The following is a 6,666-nucleotide window of genomic DNA, read 5'->3' on the forward strand; positions in this document are numbered from 1 at the left end:
GGAAGAGAAATAAAGAGAGGGAAAGAAAGATTGGATTGAGATAGAAAAAAAGACAGAAAGGAAAAGTAAAATATGTTTAAAAAATTTTAAATTTGACATTTTTAGAAGTCTAACAATTAATACCTGAAGGAATGAGACTCCACATTTGTAATAGTTAACTTTCAGTGCCAGAGAAGTTGATTAGCAGTAATTAACAATTATCACATTGTTAAAAGGGTATTTATGCTTGTAATGACAAGACTTAACTTTCTGTAGTGAGTTTAGTTCAGATCTACCGCGCAAATACAGCAACTTCATGACATTCAATGCATTTCAATGGTGAGGCAGACAGCGAAATGCTGTTTTCACAAAGCTAATGGCGGAGCAGCGCAACTCAGACAGCAACTTTTGGATATTACATACGAACAGACTATTAAGAGCAGGAGTCGGCCATTCGGCCCCTCGAGCCTGCTCTGCCATTTGATAAGATCATGGCTGATCTGATTGCGACCTCAGCCCTACTTTCCCGGATGGATATTGCCATTTAACTGCACATCTGCTCCTCATCTGAAGTTACCGTACCATTTACGCATAAATAACGGCGAGCACCATTAGCCTCACCGTTATTTTGACAGCAAAATCCAGCCCAATATTTTCAAATGGATTTCTATTATGTAAAATTATAAGATTACATTGGTCACCCTACTATTGTATGGTACAGCAATTAAGGTATTTTAGTGGTGATTAACTACTGGATACGTTATAAAAAAAACTTACTTCCCACAAATATGCTCTTCCCTGATTTGGATAATGCTCTGCACATGTATTTTATACAATATCCTAATCAAAGTATGTGTTGCATTCCCCAGATAAAAAATTTTGCAAGCATAAGTTTTCATTACCTAAAAGCGACTATACTAATAACCACTATCTCTCAATATGTTAATAATCTTACATCAATCTCTCTTTCTTTTTATCTCGGCCCCTTTTGCGTCACCTACCATGCCACCTTTCATTTCTCCTCTCAGTACTTTGCCCCTCCCAATCCCCAAACCAACTCATTAGTACTCCTTTGCCTTGCTACTCTCCTGCCATTGTCCAAGAGTTGAATTTCTCACGAGTAAGCCCATAGCTACTCTCTCTACCTTTCTCAGCATTCTCCAAAGGATGCTTTATTGCATCCATCGCTGCGTCCTTCTGAGCAGCAAACACAACTGACTCATCTGCTTCTTGCCAATCTTCCTGCCCAGTGCACCTGCTGGGGGTAAACCTCACCTACCTTCTTCCTGTCCTGCTCACCCCACCCACCACTTCCTGCTTGGACTCTGCTGGCAGATGAACAATCATCACCCCTCTCTGCATTTTGGTCCAGAATGTCCATTCATTTGCAAACAAGGCCCTTGCAATCCACATCCTTACTATGAATGATTGTATTAACATTCTACATTTGACTGAAATTGGGCTCACGAGTGGTGACACCTTGCCCCTTACCAAACCCTGCTCACTTAGCTATGCTTTCTACCACCTGTCTTGCCCAAACCACAGTGGTGGTAATGTGGCCTTTATGACTAAGTCATTCCTTGGCCTCTTGCCCTACTCCTCTGGCACCTTCTCCTCCTTTAAGGATCTTACCCTCTTCCATGCCTCTCATTTAAAATCATTGTTGCCTACTGCCGTCCAAGCCCCACCCTGAATTTATCCACAAGTTATCCTCTCTCATTTCCTCCATCAGCACTCCTCATCCTCAGTGATTTCAAACTCTCTCAGCTTCCCTTGCCCTCTCCTACCCTTATTCACAGCCACCTTCTTGACCTTACCATCTCCCATGACTTTTCTACTCTATTGGTCTTGATCACTGACAAAGCCACCTCCAACCACTTCCTTGTATCCCTCATCACCCCATTCCAACCCCACTTATTTTGCATACAACCCTGGAAAAAACTCTCAAGTTGCTTATAAATGACTTTCAAGCCTACAGGTGTCTAGCCTTTGGCCCTCAATTAGTCACAATAATTCTGCAGGTATCAATTCACTCCCTAATCCCCTCTACCTCCATCTCCTTTAAGATCCTCCTTAAAACTCACCTCTTTAATCAAGCTTTTGGTCACACCTCCTACTATCTCCTTCCTTGGATTGGCATCCACCTTTTTTGATTCCAGTTCTGTGAAGCATTTTGGAGCATCTTTCTACATTAAAGGTGCTATATGAAAACAAATTGTTGTTGTTGTCTGTATGCACTTTGTCCACAAAACCTTATTGTCACATTTTTGCCACACTTTTGTGCCAAGTTCTATGTCCATACTTATAATGGAAATTGCCCAGTGCTGAAGTGCCTCAGTTTTGTGTATCCCAGCTCCTCATTATGGTTCTGCAGAGAAAGTCCTATGACTTTAAAATGGAGACTGAATTACGTCTATGCATGCTGGTCCAATTATCCCCCACCCTTTCACCCCGCTTCACTTGAAGACTAAACTTTGTCCTAATTTCCCATACATAATAACATGGGAGATAGACTGGTAAGCTTGAAATGACTAGATGACTGATACATGTAAGGTTCATGAGAAGGCAAGGCCAAGCTTTTGCTGAGGTCTAGAGCACACTGACTTGCAACTTTTTTTTAAAAACAAAACTAACATCAAAACATTTGAACATTCATAAGATTGTACACAAAGGTGAAGAGGACCCCTGTAGTTGTATATTTATTGTACTGAAAACACAACAGCAGCGCAAAAGGAAGTTAGAATCACCAGATGAAGAAACCTATGGCTCAGATTTGTTCAATATATACAGCTAAGACACACAGCAATGACAGGTGACAGTAGGAACTCAAGACAGAAAAGCCATACACTGATGCGTATTACTACAGCAGCAGAGAAAGCTACTAAGCATGGTTCCACCCAAAGTGTAGTAACAACAAATCTGTTTGAAAGTATGAGACAAAAAGTAGTAGAAAGTGTAGAAGCAATTTCCTTCCATACTTCTGCAACTTTCACTTTATTCTGTGCTCTAATCCTAGTTGTTGGAAGATATTTAATTTGCCTACCTACGTGTCCATAAAATACAATTAGTTTTCTAATACTGCTTCTATTTGGAAGGGTAGCATTGATCTTTCATTTGAATTGCATTTGTTCAAAATAGTTATTTTTGTATGGAGTGTTGTGCTCCACCCTTAAACAGTACTGGTCGCCTTCGAGATACAACTATGTCAATAATTGATTTGTGGAGTGTCATATATTATGCATTACAATGCACTTTGATTGTGTAATCAAGAGCAGAGGATGTAGGCTGTGCCAGTTTAATGGAGTTTCACAAGTAACTGTGCAACAGACTATAATCATACTCCATAATCCAATACTTTGTTTGGAGTTATTCCTGTTAGCCAAACTCAACACTTCTATTCCAGTATAATACTCATATTTCAGGGGGTTCACTGTGAGGAAACTGGTACAGTGTGCTCTAGTATTTGAAGAATATACACATTTTTACACTGCATGTGTACATCCCTGCATATTGAGAGCAGAGGACTGAATTTGGCCAGAAAACTGCAGGTTTATGCTTCACTGTCTTTAAATTCTTTGACATGAAACAATGCAGTATTCAGCCAGTTTACACTAGAAATCAACCAGTGACTTGATGTCAGATCTGGAAGCAAAGCTGCAACCCGACATTCATGTAAAGATTGTCATTGAAAATTGATTGTACCACTTGTCTGTGATAAGGGGGTTAATCTACTAATCTGCAAGGTCATAATAGGTAGTACGTTCTGCAAGTGAAGAATTCTAATCTTATCAATAAGGAGATTGAACAAAGGTCATGCATTTGATTATATGGACTATCGTTTTAAAAAAAATCCAAATAAGGTAGTCAGCTTACCTTGAATTACTCTCACAGCTCATTGCCTGCTTAGAGTGGTATTGGCACACAGCCAGCCCCATGTGCAAAGAGGAGGGGGAGGATGGAAGGAGTTTTTAAAAAATGCATGTATTGCTTACACAGTATAATCTCATCTGCAATGTTAATAAAATTACAATAATCATTATCCGAATGAGGACATACATTATATGGAATGAGTATAATCCAACCAAAGGTACAGAAGAGGAAAATTACGTAAGCAATACATGCATTTTTTTTTAAAACTCCTTCCATCCTCCTCTTTGCACATGGGGCTAGCTGTGTGCCAATACCACTGTGTAAGCAGGCAATAAGCTATGAGAGTAATTCAAGGTAAGCTGACTACCTTATTTGGATTTAAAAAAAAACGTTAGTCCGTGTTCAATCTCCTTATTGATAATGAGATTGGAATTTTGCTTTTACTTCCTCATCCGTTCCCCCTCCCCAACTCCCCCCTCCACTGAGATTGTGGCAAGCTGTCTAAATTCCTTAGCCTCACGGGTCTGTGGAGAGTACGGTAGTGAATAGATCCACAACAAAATTAACTTGAAAATGTCTAATTCTGTTGAACACAACTTATGCTCTTTAATGTCTTCAAATTTAGTATGCTTCATAAGCTTTAATGGTCACCAAACAGTAGATAAAGTAATTTTGAGATTCAATACATGGACAGAAGCAACTATTGCCGTGCTACCCAGAAGGAATTATTAAAGGATGCAGCCTTATCACGGTCCTGGGCAGTGAGCACAAATGGTTGCAGATGTCTTAAGTACAATGTACTTGTGTTGTAACACAAGCCTGGTATGGTGCCAGATCCATGTACCAAATGCCAAAGGCATGATTGCACAATCTGAGTTAGAACTTGTGCTCCTACAATTTTCCTTGTTAGGTTAAATTAGTTATCTTACTCACTTGCAGAAATACTATGATTGATATTACAGAGACCAATACTCTAGCTTTTAATACTTTCATCAATCAATATTTTTATATTATATAAAATATAAATGATGGATGAATTCCAGGCAATGTCACCAAGAGTTTTTCATCTGTCCAAATGTTCTATGACTCATCTATAACAATGTATTGTTACATATTAATTTCGATTTGATCTCTATGAAATTAGCTATTAAGTGATTTGCTAATTTTTGGGTAGAAAATTTGAGAACTCAAAGTTCCTCCCCTCTGTTAATCCACTATCCATCAAGGAGATTTTGGGCTACAATTGCATAGGTCCAAGTGTGGCTGCGCTGGTCTCATCTGTTGTAGACTACAAGTTCAAATCTTCATCAGGCCATTGGTGTATTCCATGGATGCCCCACCCTTTCCAATGAGTTGTTTATCCAAAATGTACAGTTCTTCAGCACTACCGCAACTGTATAGGTCAGCTTTATGATGATTTGATGCAATCTGATGATTCTCTCCGTCAACTCCATCTTTAAACACAGGGTCTTGAAGAATTGAATCACTGGTGTATGGGGTACTTTAATGTTAAGTTTGTTTCCACTTTATATGTCTATCTTTCCACACGTTTTATCACAATCTGTCTTTTAGTTTCCTTTGAACAATCACTAAAATTATTTTTTAGGGATCCAAGACACTCAAGCAAAATCGAGCTTTGCATCTGACAATGTTCATTAATTTTCCATTACTGCTCACTTGCATGCCATTTTTGCTTGACATTTAGATTAAAGAGTTTCTCCTCACTACATTCAACAGTAGCTGCTGACTTGCTGCTCCAGGTGCTATTAAATGAAAACATTTTGTAGTCTCCTTCCTCTACTGCCAACTCCAATTCCTCCATTAAAAGTGGTGAGAGCACAGCGAGAGAGGCAGGGATATAAGGTGAGGCAGCAGCGGAGGCCGAAGATTAAAAGCGGCAAGAGCGCAGCTCAAGCAGCGGGGATATAAAGTCTGGCAGAAGCCGAGGCCCGAGATTAAAAGTGGCGAAAGTGTGACCAGCTCAACCACAGGTAGGAATCTGAAAAAGTGACGTCAGAATCAGTGCAGAGAGAAAAGGAGTGGCGGAACCAGAGGGAATTAAGATAAATATTGAGGTAAAGAACTAGAATAAGTACTTAAAATAATCTTTTAAAAAAATTAAATAACTAACTAGAGTAACTATGTAAGTAAACAAATAAAAAGTAGAAATGGCAGTGCAAGTTATGTGTCGGGATTGCAGTATATGGCAGTTTGTTTTCAGCAAGATTGTTCCGGATTACCACATCTGCAGTAAACATCTCTGGCTTGAGACAATCCGGCTCAGAGCCTTTGAGTAGGAGTACGAGTTAGAGACACTCCAACACACAAGGGGGGAGAAATATCTGGACAGTTTTCTCCAGAATCGAGTCACAACTCGGAGGATAGCACAGGTACCGGGGGTGTGGGGGGATAGAATGTGACTGGTAGCCAGCAGGGTAGTGGGAACAGAGGGGAGATAGAGAAGGAGGTCCCACAGACACTAGTCATAACCAACACGTAGAGTGCCTTGATACCTGTGAGGGTAAGGAATAAGACCGTGGGAAGGATAGCCAGAATGCTGACCAAGGCACCCTGGAGCAGGAGGCTGTCCAAGGGGAGGAGGTACAGAGTACAAAGGTGGTAGTTATAGGAGATTCAATAATGAGAGAGATAGATACAATTCCTTGCAGTCAGGATCAAGGGTCCTGAGGGGAATGATGCCTACCTGGTGCCAGGGTAAGGGACATCTCAAACCGGCTGGAAAATAATCTGGAAAGGGAGGGGGAGGGTCCAATTGTTGTGATCCATGTCAGAACCAATGACATAGGAAAGAATAGG

Source organism: Heptranchias perlo, chromosome 26 (genome assembly GCF_035084215.1).
Source record: "Heptranchias perlo isolate sHepPer1 chromosome 26, sHepPer1.hap1, whole genome shotgun sequence".
In the NCBI taxonomy this organism is placed as follows: domain Eukaryota; kingdom Metazoa; phylum Chordata; class Chondrichthyes; order Hexanchiformes; family Hexanchidae; genus Heptranchias; species Heptranchias perlo.